Raw genomic sequence first — 12,758 nt, 5'->3', positions numbered from 1 at the left:
ATGAATACACAGAACACCAAAAACAATATTGCAAACATTTGATTAGTCAAGAATCCTTGAATTAACAACTATCTTCCTTTGTCAAATGAGCAGTGAGCTAGAACCACACCCTCCTTAGCTCTGTGAGGTGCTGCTGTGTTCTCTGTGGGGGCTGGTGGAGGCACACGGTTACAGTGTCCATCCTGACTTTATGCTCATGTTCCGGAAGCACAATGTACTTCATTTATCCATTTGACAGACATTTATTGGGAATGAATTATAGGCCAGATACTATGGTAAGCTCAAGAATACAGAGATATAAAAACAGAAGGAAAATGAAGGAAAAGAAGCAGGTCCCTGACCTCTAGAACTCCATCGACAGAGGCAGAGACGGGCAGCAGGCAACAGGCAAATAAACATATAAAACACAGTGCTCTACACAATTACTCATGTGAAAGAGTGTGGAAGGGAAGAGAGAGTCAAGAGAGAATTCTTGGACCAAAGAGTATCTGCACTGTAAGGCAGTGTACCTGTAGGATCTGGCAGGATAATAATGGATGTGGGTGAGAGTGGAACATTTACATAAAACGACACCTCTCACAAAGCTTCGTTGGCACACTGGGAAGAACATTCAATGTGCCATTCAGAATGGTGGCTAGCTGAGGACTCAATACAAGACAAGGCTAGGGATGTAACAGAACAACTCCTGTGACACTAAGTCCTTGGGCAGGAAGTGATTTCTAAGACAACTTTTACCGGTAGTGCTCTGGAAGGAAGTGACTAGCTCATACTTGTGTTTCAGAAAGGAAAGCCAGATATTGAAGAAGAGGTTTGGAATAAATATGTCATTTCAGTCTGGGAGGTGCAGTGGCCCTGTGGGTCATTCTCCTCTGTGGTTCTGGGCACTTGGGTCCCAGAGACTGGCTGGGTAACTCACTGCTTAGCATCAGCATTGAGCAAAGTCATACCTACAAACCCAGTATGCACTCAAGCCCACAGGAGGAGCTGGACGCTTGTCTCTAAGAGAGCTTTGAATGCACACCAGTCATGGAAGCCAGAGAAATAAGCTTTTCCCCAGACTGTCAGGGGAAAGCCACTGGCAATGTGGTGGAGGAAGGCCACAACTTGCAGGCTCTCTCCCTCACCCAGGAGCAGAAAGAAAAGCAGCCCTGGGATTTCAATGCTCTACAGGTTTCCAGGAGAAAAAGATCAAGAGTGGGTGCCCTAATTTCCTTCACAATAACAGAAGTTATCCATTTAATGACTAGAAGAAAGCAGGGGGAACAAACATCTCAGAAGCTCTACATATTCTTAGTACATAAACTCACCCTTACTGTTCTGCTTAAATGTGTATGGTGATACATATATACTGTTAATATCACCACCTTATTTTTTCTTTTCTCTTTTCACTTGACTTTCTCCTTCTACCCACTTCAAATTCTCCCCTACCCTGCACCGCTAGGCTGCCAACCTAGGAGGCCCCTGACACTGTTCACTTTGCTTACAGCATACCTCTCACACATATATAATGTTGAGGGATTATTCTTTGTTTTAAAGAAATAAGACATTCTGCACATTTTTTATAACATTTTTCTCACTATACAGTACATCACAGGAAGCCCTCTGAGTCCCTTGGGTCTGACATTAATGCAGCATTTTCCTGCTCACATAATAATTTGTAGCATGGATGTACAATAATTTTTCAACCATGCGTTCATTTCATTTCTACGTCTTTGTTCTCACAAATATTTATGTAATAAACATCTATAATATATTATACCATTTATACTTTGTCTTGTATTTCTATAGACTGGATTCCCAGAAGTAGGGTAGCTTGGTAAAAAGATAGGAGTATTTTTAATTTTACAAGGTTCTCCTTGGTTGCTTTCTAAAGGGTTCCAATCATTTATTTTTCCTTCTTAAAAGACAACAGTAATCTTTTCCCTGCTGTCCTATCAGCAATAGGTATGATGCTATACTTCATATCTTCTAGTCTGAAAAAATTAAAGATATTAATTTTCTTTTAAATTTTTACATTTCCTCAACTACCAATAATTATGAGCATGCTTCCATATATTTGCTGAACATTTGGATTTAGAATTCTGTAAAATGTCTAGTCAAATCCTTTGTACATTTTTCTATTCATGTTTTATCACCTTTTCTAAGAGTTTTTTGGGTATAATAGATTTCAAGTTTGTCTTTATGTTATACAATTTTATCCAAATGCACTCCTTGGCTTTCTATATGGTTTCTTTTGCAATTTAAAAGCTTTAAATTTTATATGGTTGAGAATAGCTTCTGGGTGTCCAATTGTGGCTATGGAAGATTTCAGAAGTTTCTTCAAGATTCTTACAGTTTTATTTTTTACATTTAAGTCTTAATATACTTGCAATTTACTATGTGATTTAAGATTGGGGTCCAATTTTTCCCCCCAAATAACCAGTTGTGAGACTACAACTAAATTAATCAAAACTTTCCCATTAAAATGAAATATCAATTTTGACATTTATTAAATTCTCACATATTATAGACCTAAGATGTAGAAATGGGATCTTATTCTAGATTCTCTGGCTTATTTGTCTAGTTATATGTTAATATTACATAGACTTGTTTATAGTGGTTTTATTGTACAGTCTAATGTTTAGCAAAGATAAGTCCCCTTAAGATTGTCCTTTTTGGACATGCTTTGCATATTTGTTCTCAGGTAGTTGTTAACTCCATTTACACTTTAATATCATTTTATTCAATTCCTACCCTTCCCCCCCAAACAGTCACCTACTGGGATTCTATTTGGAATCACATAAAAATTTATATATTAACTTTAGAGGAGTTGATTCTTCTACAATACTGTCTTCCCATAAAAAAATAGTATAGTATATATTTCCATTTTTTCAAAATTTTGTTTTATATACTTCAAAAAACTGTTTCTTAATATAGATACTATAAATATTATCCCAATGCAATTTTAATTACTAATTTAAAATAATTATTACTTCCTTTGCATTTCTAAATGCTCATTACTAGAGCAAAACCCACCCCCCAAAAAACTACTGATTGCTAAAAAAGGAAAAAAATGCTACTAATTTTTATATATTTGTCATAGATCTGGTCACCTTATCAAATTCTCTGATAATTTCAGTATTTCTTTACTGGTTTCTTTTGGGTCTTCTAGGCATACAATCATATATGAACATATTTACATGTTGGTGTTTTTTTTTTTTAATGAATTTTAATAAGGTGACATTGATAAATCAGGGTACATATGGTCAGAGAAAACATCTCAAGGTTATTTTGACATTTGATTATACCGCATTCCCATCACACAAAGTCCAATTGTCTTCTGTCACCTTCTAACTGGTTTTCTTTGTGCCCCTCCCCTTCCCCAACACCCTCACTCTCCTCTCCACTCCGTAACCCCCACACTCTTGCCCATGTCTCTGAGCCTCATTTTTATGTCGCACTTCTGTATGGAATCATATAGTTCTTAGTTTTTTCTGATTTATTTATTTCGCTCAGTATAATGTTATCAAGGTCCATCCATGTTGTTGTAAATGATTCGATGTCATCATTCTTATGGCTGAGTAGTATTCCATAGTATATATGTACCAAAGCTTTTTTTTATGTTATTCATTTTTAGAGAGAAAAGAGAGAGACAAAGAGAGAGAGAAGAGAGGAGAGAGAGACAAGGGGGGAGGAGCCGGAAGCATCAACTCCCATTATGTGCCTTGACCAGGCAAGGCCAGGGTTTCAAACCGGAGACCTCAGCATTTCCAGGTGGACGCTTTATCCACTGCGCCACCACAGGTCAGGCTGTACCAAAGCTTTTTAATCCACTTGTTCACTGACGGACACTTGGGCTGTTTCCAGATCTTCGCTATTGTGAACAATGCTGCCATAAACAAGGGGGGCATTTCTTCTTTTCAAACAGTGCTATGGTGTTCTTGGGGTATATTCCTAAAAGTAGTATAGCTGAGTCAAAAAGCAGTTCAATTTTTAATTTTTTGAGGAATCTCCAAACTGTTTTCCACAGAGGCTGTACCAGTCAGCATTCCCACCAGCAGTGCAGGAGGGTTCCCTTTTCTCCACATCCTCGCCAGCACTTATTCTGTGTTGTTTTGTTGATGAGCGCCATTCTGACTGGTGTGAGGTGATATCTCATTGTGGTTTTAATTTGCATTTCTTTAATGATTAGTGATGTTGAGCATTTTTTCTTATGCCTGTTGGCCATCTGTATGTCCTCTTTGGAGAAGTGTCTGTTCATTTCTTTTGCCCATTTTTGGATTGGATTGTTTGTCTTCCTGGTTTTGAGTTTTACAAGTTCTTTATAAATTTTGGTTATTAACCCCTTATCAGACATATTGTCAAATATATCCTCCCATTGTGTAGTTTGTCTTCTTATTCTGTTCTTATTGTCTTTAGCTGTGCAAAAGCTTTTTAGTTTGATATAGTGCCATTTGTTTATCCTGTCTTTTATTTCACTTGCCCATGGAGATAAATCGCATATATATTGCTGCGAGAGATGTCAGAGAACGTACTGCCTATGTTTTCTTCTAAGATGCTTATGGTTTTACGGCTTACATTTAAGTCTTTTATCCATTTTGAGTTTATTTTTGTGAATGGTGTAAGTTGGTGGTCTAGATTCATTTTTTTGCAGGTAGCTGTCCAATTTTCCCAACACCATTTGTTGAAGAGGCTGCCTTTACTTCAAAGTATGCTTTTACCTCCTTTGTCAAATATCAGTTGTCCATAAAAGTGTGGGTTTATTTCTGGGTTCTCTGTTCTGTTCCATTGATCTATATGCCTGTTCTTATGCCAGTACCACGTTGTTTTGAGTACAATGGCCTTGTAGTATAACTTGATATCCGGAAGTGTGATATCTCCCACTTTATTCTTCTTTTTTAAGATTGCTGAAGCTATTCGTGTTCTCTTTTGGTTCCATATAAATTTTTGGAATATGTGGTCTATATCTTTGAAGTAAGTCATTGGTATTTTAATTGGTATTGCATTGAATTTATAAATTTCTCTGGGTAATATAGACATTTTAATGATGTTTATTCTTCCTAACCATGGGCACAGTATATGCTTCCACTTGTTTGTATCTTCCCTGATTTCTTTTATCAATGTTTTATGATTTTCCAAGTACAAGTCTTTAATCTCCCTGGTTAAATTTATTCCTAGGTACTTTATTTTTTTGCTTGCAATGGTGAAGGGGATTGTTTCCTTAATTTCTCTTTCTGACAGTTCATTGTTAGTGTATAAAAATGCCTCTGATTTCTGAGTATTAATTTTATATCCTGCCACCTTGCTGAATTCATTTATCAGGTCCAGTAGTTATTTGAGACTTTAGGGTTTTCTATATACAATATCATATCATCTACAAATAATGATAGTTTTACTTCTTCTTTTCCAATTTGAATGCCTTTTATTTCTTCTTCTTGTCTGATTGCTGTGGCTAGGACTTCCAGAACTATGTTGAATAAGAGTGGTGAAAGGGGTACCCCTTCCTTGTTCCTGATCTTAAGGGGATTGCTTTTAATTTTTGCCCATTGAGTATGATGTTGGCTGTGGGTTTGTAATAGATGGTCTTTATCATGTTGAGGTATGTTCCCTGTATTCCCACTTTGCTGAGAGTTTTGATCATGAATGAGTTCTGGATTTTATCAAATGCTTTTTCTGCATCTATTGAAATTATCATTTGGTTTTTCTCCTTCCTTTTGTTTATGTGATGAATCACATTAATTCATTTGCGAATATTATACCAGCCTTGCCTCCCAAGAATAAATCCCACTTGATCATGGTGATATGATTTTTTTCATATATTGTTGGATCTGGTTTGCTAATATTTTGTTGAAAATTTTAGCATCTAAATTCATCAGGGATATTGGCCTATAATTTTCTTTCTTTGTGTTGTCTTTGCCTGGTTTTGGGATTAGAATTATGCTCGCCTCATAAAAAGAGCCTGTAAGTCTTCTCCTCTTGAATTTTTTGAAATAGCTTGAGAAGGATAGGAGTTAGTTCTTCTTTGAATATTTGGTAGAATTCACTTGTGAAGCCATCAGGCCCAGGACTTTTGTTTGTTGGGAATGTTTTGATAACTGTTTCGATCTCATTTGTTGTAATTGGTCTGTTTAGGTTTTCTGATTCTTCCAGATTGATTTTTGGAAGATTATATGTTTCAAGGAATTTGTCCATTTCATCTAGGTTGTCTAGTTTTTTGGTGTACAGTTCTTCATAGTATTTTCTTACAATATTTTGTATTTCTGTTGCATCAGTTGTTATTTCTCCACTCTCATTTCTAATTTTATTTATTTGAGTCCTCTCTCTTTTTTTCTTGATCAGTCTGGTTAAATGTCCATCAATCTTATTTACCTTTTCAAAGAACCAGCTCCTGGTTTCACTGATCCTTTGTATTGTTTCTTTAGCCTCTATGTCATTTATTTCTGCTATGATCTTTATTATTTCCTTCCTTCTACTACCTCTTGGCTTTACTTGCTGTTCTTTTTCTAGTTCTTTTAGATGCAGGGTCAAGTTCTTTATTTGCGCTTTTTCTAGCTTCTTGAGGTATGCCTGTAATGCTATGAACTTCCCTCTTAGGACGGCTTTTGCTGTGTCTCATAAATTTTGAGTTGATGTATGCTCGTTATCATTCATTTCTAGGAATTTTTTTATTTCTTCTTTGATCTCATTGTTAACCCATTCGTTAACATGCTATTTAGTTTCCAAGTGTTTGAGTATTATTCAGTTTTTCTGTTGTGGGTGATTTCTAGTTTCATGCCATTGTGATCAGAGAAAGTGCTTGAGATGATTTCAATCTTCTTAAATTTGTTGAGACTACTTTTGTGCCCTAACATGTGGTCTATCCTAGAGAATGTACCATGAGCACTTGAAAAGAATGTATATTCTGCAGCTTTAGGGTGAAAGGTTCTGAAGATATCTATTAAATCGAGTTGATCTAGTGTGTTCTTTAAGTCTGCTGTTTCTTTGTTAATTTTCTTTCTTGAGGATCTATCTAGGGATGTTAGTGGGGTATTGAAATCCCCCACTATTATAGTATTGCTGTTGATCTTGCCCTTTAAATCCATCAAAGCTGTTTTATATATTTAGGTGCTCCAATATTAGGTACATAAATATTTATAACTGTTATATCTTCCTGTTGGATTGCTCCTTTTATCATTATCTAGTGACCTTCTTTATCTTTTACTATAGCCCTTGTTTTAAAGTTTATTTTTTCTGATATAAGTATTGCTATCCTAGCTTTTTTTTCATTTCCATTTGCATGAAATATTTTTTTCCATTCTTTTATCTTCAGTCTATGTGCTTCTTTTCTATTAAGGTGTGTCTCTGGTAGACAGCATATGTATGGGTCCTGTCCTCTTATCCACGCAGCTACCCTATGTCTTTTGATTGGATCATTTAATCCATTTACATTTAAGGTTATTATTGATATGTAATTGTTTATTGCTGTTTTATTCTTTAAAACTGTATTCCTCTTTTGCTATATTCTTTTTCTCCTTTGATTCTGTTTACAACAGGCCCCTTAGTATTTCTTCCAGCATTGGTTTGGTTGTAGTGAATTCCTTGATGTTTTTTTTTTGTCTGGAAAGCTTTTTATTTCTTCTTCAATTTTCAACGATAGCCTTGCTAGATAAAGTAGTCTTGGTTGTAGGCTCTTGTTCTGCACTACTTTGAATATTTCTTGCCATTCCCTTCTGACCTCAAGTGTTTCTGTGAGAAGTTGAAAGTCATCCTTATGGGGGCTCCTTTGTGGGTGAGTCTTTTTTTCTCTAGCAGCTTTTAATATTTTATCTTTATTACTTAGCTTTGGTTTTTTAATTATGATGTGTCTTGGCATAGATTTCTTTGGGTTTCTCTTTAATGGAGTTCTCTGTGCTTCTTGAACTTGTGAGACGTTTTCCTGCCTTAATTTAGGGAAGTTTTCAGCTATGATATGTTTGAACAAAGTCTCTATCTCTTGTTCTTTCTCTTTTTCTTCAGGAACCCCTATAATGCAGATGTTATTTCTCTTCATGTTGTCACAGAGGTCTCTTAGAGTTTCTTCAGACTTTTTGAGTCTCTTTTCTGCTGTGCTTCCGTGCCTTCATTTATCTTGTCCTCTAACTTGCTGATTTGATTCTCAGCTTCATCCATCCTGCTTTTAATTCCTTCCATGTGTTCTTCATTTCTGATATTGTATTTGTCATTTCTGACATTCTTTTTTTTATTATTATTTCAATGTCCTTTTTTTATATTTGCTATCTCTTCATTTAGGTGTTCGTAATGACCATCTATTGTTGTTCTAATATCTTTGAGCATCCTAACAATCATTATTTTAAACTCTGCATCTGGTAATTTGGTTATATGTGACTTATTGAGGTCCTTTTTTGGGTATTTCTCTTGATTCATTTGTGTTGCATTTCTCTACCTTCTCATTTTGTCTGTGTAAGGGAAAGTTTTGGCCACTGGAGTCCACAGGGTGCGGCTTCTGTGTTTCCTAGGTGTGGCATGTCTGCAGGCCTGCCACCCCCTCTGCTGTTGCTGCCTAGGGTGTTGAGGTATGGGTGTTGCCGGTCCCTGCCCACTGGGGCTCTTGCTGTGGTTTCTGCCTCTCCTTCACAGGAGTGGCTATAATCACGTGCTCAGGTGTACAAGCCTCAGTGGCCTTGGCCTTCACCCCACCCCTGCGGGTGGCGTTATGCTCGGCCCTGAGGGCACAGGTGAGCACCTTTACTCAGCTGCAGGTCTCCGCCTGATTCCAGGCTTTCGCCCCACCCCTGCAGGATGAGCCAGCTCATGGGATTGTTGCAAGCCTTGCCTCCACAGGCTGGGCAGTACTGCATGCCCACGCTCAGTAGCGGGACTCTGCCTGTTCTGGACTTTTGGCTCCACCTCCACGGAAGGAGCCAGCTCCCAAGTCTGGCCACAAGCATTGGTTCCGTGGGCGGGCAAGGTTGTGCTCCTGCACCCTTGCTCAACAGTGGGTCTCTGCCCCTTCCAAGGCTCCTGCCCTTCCCCCACAGGCTGGATTGCAGGCAGTCCACAGCTGAGCTTGGCCACTTTTGTACATCCCCTCCTCCCCAAGCTCACACCTGGGCCTCAGTGGTGGCCAGCTAGCTTCCGCCCTTGCTGACAGAACTGCGCTTCTGCATCCTGCCGCTGCCCTCCCTCGGGCGAGCCCTCAGCCATGTGGGTGGGGGCTCTGTAGCTCAGACCCTAAAACTCACTACTGTAGTCCCGAAAGCTCCCTCCTTCTAAGTGACTCTGCTCTGAGTGCCACCGGAGAGCTTGTTTGGCTGGTGTCCTGCTTCCCTTTGCTGGTATTGCTGTTTCCAGGGGAAATATTCACTTCAGATTTGGGGAGTGACTCGTCCCAGAGGTTAGGGTGGCTGTTCCTCAAAGTGTTTTCCCTGTGTCTCCTAGATTATACTCTGTTCCTGCTACTCCGGTCCTCTCCTCTCTCCCTGTCCCCTGGAGCCCCGGGTGAGTGGTTGTGAAAGAGGTTTTTTGCGTGGTCCCTTTAAGACGAATCCTGGGTCTGAGAAATCAGTCTCTTTCTCACAAACAGTATCCTGTCTTGTTTCCAGATAAATACTGTCCATATGCCACTTCTAGGCTCTGGGGCTGCAGGCTGGGGCTTTGTTCCTGGGACTCAGGACCCTCCCCTCTTGGCTAAACTCACTTCCCACCACGTGAGTCTCTCTAGGCTGCCGTTCACTCTGAGGAGCTGGGCAGCCCTCTCTGTGTTTCCGCTTTTCCTACCAGTCTCAGTGTGGCTTCTTCAGTGTTCCTTGGTTAAAGAGTCCTCTTAGTTTAGTCTAAAGTTGGTTTTTCCAGATGATGGTTCTTAAAATTAGTTTGTAATCCACTTTCGTTCTGGGAGGTGGAAGTTGGTATGTCTGCCTACTCCATCGCCATCTTGTCTTCCAAGTTGACATTTCTTATTACTCCCCATCTTTTTCTCTGTCTCCTCTCTCTCACCAGCCTTATTGACCTCTGTTCCCCATCTCTTTCTCTCTGCACAAAGTCTGCACAAACTGGCTTCTCCTTCATCACCCCACCATCTTGGTTGCCTCTCCTCTGCAATGCATCATAATGACAGGATCTCACATGTTGGTGTTTTGTGTGTCTATAAGCACAGAAATAGTTTTTTTTTTTTCTCAGTATTTTCAATAGTTATTTAAATTTCTTGGCAGTTGCTGAAAACTCCAAAACCATGCTGAATTATAGAGTGATGGCAGTGATCCCTGACTAATTTATTATTTAAATTGAAATAGCTTTAGAATTTACAATTTATGGCAATATGCTACTGGTGTTTTATAAAGAATCTGTATTATGTTATTGGCTTCTTTCTTTCCTATTTTACTTAGAGTTCTTATTTTGGGAATGGCAGCTGAATTGCCTCACATACTTTTGCAACATCTATTGATGGGATCACATTTTTTTTCTGTATGTTGTTGATTCAGTGATATTTAGAAGACTTTTTAAAAATTTTGAACTGCCTATAAAACTCATTTACATTTTACGTGGTCAAATATTTTATTCTTTTGATACACTCTTGAACTCTATTTGCTGATGTTTTATTTAGAATTTTGTAATCAGTTTTTAAGTGAGGCTGAATAACAGATTTTTAAAGTTATGTTGGCTTGATAAAATTAAATAATATAAATTTTCTGAAACACTTTAAAAACAAAGCTACCTCTTCACTAAAAGATAGATAAAATTAAACTGAAATCCCTCTGATAATTGTAGCTTTTGTCACTGATGGCCTCTTTACTCTCATTCTACTCATAAAATAAAATGCTGTGGAATTTTGTGATAATAATAGACTAGTAATGAGAACCTAATGAAACAGCGCTCATTCATTATTTGGAGAGCTGTAAATGTTACATCAGTTTTCATGCTTTTTCATCCGCTATGAGAGTTACACTGAGAAACAGTGATGTGCTACTTTAGCCAGGTTCAGGAATCAAAGAAAAGTACAGAAGAAGAAAAAGCAGGAGAAATACTACTTGAAGAAAATGGAAAGAAGAACCAAGTGTAGAAGAGTCATGAGAAATGCCACAGATGTCATAAACTGTCTCTTGAACTGGGCTTTTCTGCAGTGATTCTGGAATGGATAAAAAAAACTGCCCAATAGTTCAACATTAGAACAATAATAGTAAAATTAAAATATGGACCAATGTAGATTAGATAAGAGTATCATATCTATGTTAACTTTTCACATTTTGGTCATTACACTGTGGTTATGTAAGAAAATGATCTTAGCAACTATGCAGTACAGTATTAAGCAATAAGGGGCATGATGTCTTAACTTACATTCAACTGCTTCAGAAATATAAATATAAATGTATTTGCAGGGATGTGTATGCCATGTGCCTGTGGGCAAACTTCCATGTTCTCAAAAGGTTTGGTCCTCTCAGTATGACTGAGTCTGGAGGTCAGTGACCCCACATCACAGTCCTTGGCATCCCAGGTCCCTCCCCGCTTGGCCACCACTTCAGCAATTGGACTGTGGACTCTAGTACCTCAGGGCCATTTCGTTTTGAAATTCAGTTCTCTGCTGCAATATTCTCTTCTCTATAGTCTGGGGAACCAAAGTAGATAAAAAATATTTCTAGCCCTAATGATCAAAGGTCACTGTGCATAACCACTGCTAAAAAATTCATTTAAAATGCAGTATCTCTGAAAACTCTTTTAACTTGGGGTAATGATCAGGAATCTGCATCTTTAAACAAATTGTTATTTCTATGCAAGTGGTTTTAGGATGACATTTTGACCAAAGCCATCCTACATCCTATCAGCATCTTCTGAATAGTAGGTACCCAATTTAAGCTTATTGAATTAATTTGAATTGCCCAGGGTTGTGTAGGACCAAGAAAATAATCCAGTTCTCATTCCCTGAGCATTCAAATAGGGCTAAAATCCATTGTTATGTAATCAGGTGACATTAATTCTAGTTCTGGTTTTAGCTCTAAATCAAAGCCTCCTAGGTCTCAGCCTCCTATTTCTAAATACATATGTGGGCATAGGGTTGGCTTTTTCCAGGACTAAATCATTATGGAGCAGTCAGAATATTTCTCCCAAACAAGTCACATAATTTTAATCTGCTCAAAACAGTTTTTAGTCCTATGAAGAATTCATCCCTGCTCTCACCACCTGTCACCTTTGTTTTTTCGGGTGTAAGTATTAACAGCAAATGTGTTTGTGCACTCTGTAGTGAGTAGCATAGTTACTGACCAAGGAATGCTGTTTTACCCTCAAAAGCCAAACTCTATCTCAGTGCCACCTTAGTCCGCATATCTAGCTCTCTTAACCTGTAAGCTATGCAGGATCGGGGCAACCTGCCGTATACAGTATTTTATACCTAGAACTAGTACAGTGGCTACTCAAAAACAAACAAACAAACAGATAATAAAAACTAAAGAAATGAATGAATGAATGAAAAAAGGGTTGAATGCATGGAGGGCTTGAACATCCAGCCACAAATGTATGTTCCAGCTGTAAATATTTATAACAGCACAACTGAGATCTTATTGTATGTCTGGTAACTTCTATCGACATCCATCTATGATGATTGCTTCTGAGTATAAACCCCCCCACAGAGCAGAGAATATCAGAGTTAGGGTCCAAAACAAGCAGGCAAGTGCAATTCACAAATCCTGTTGTGTTGGGGTGTCTGAAGCATTTAGTACAAGCCCCTCACTCCTCCCTAACAGTAATACACAAAGCCAATAGCTACTTAGTTATTTTAGCTTATAGTGTATATTTATTTCCAGCTTTTG

At 38.1% G+C, this 12,758-nt stretch overlaps 1 protein-coding gene across 4 annotated transcripts in view; it reads right to left on the bottom strand.

Moving 5' to 3' along the window:
- Positions 1-12,758, bottom strand: part of ATP8A2 (ATPase phospholipid transporting 8A2) — a 726,487-nt gene that overhangs the window by 196,548 nt on the left and 517,181 nt on the right. The gene's annotated exons all lie outside the window — the stretch shown is intronic.

The sequence above is a fragment of the Saccopteryx leptura genome, chromosome 2, assembly GCF_036850995.1.
Source record: "Saccopteryx leptura isolate mSacLep1 chromosome 2, mSacLep1_pri_phased_curated, whole genome shotgun sequence".
In the NCBI taxonomy this organism is placed as follows: domain Eukaryota; kingdom Metazoa; phylum Chordata; class Mammalia; order Chiroptera; family Emballonuridae; genus Saccopteryx; species Saccopteryx leptura.
The sequence above is the reverse complement of the archived record's forward strand: the minus strand, read 5'-3'. Positions and strand labels throughout refer to the sequence as shown.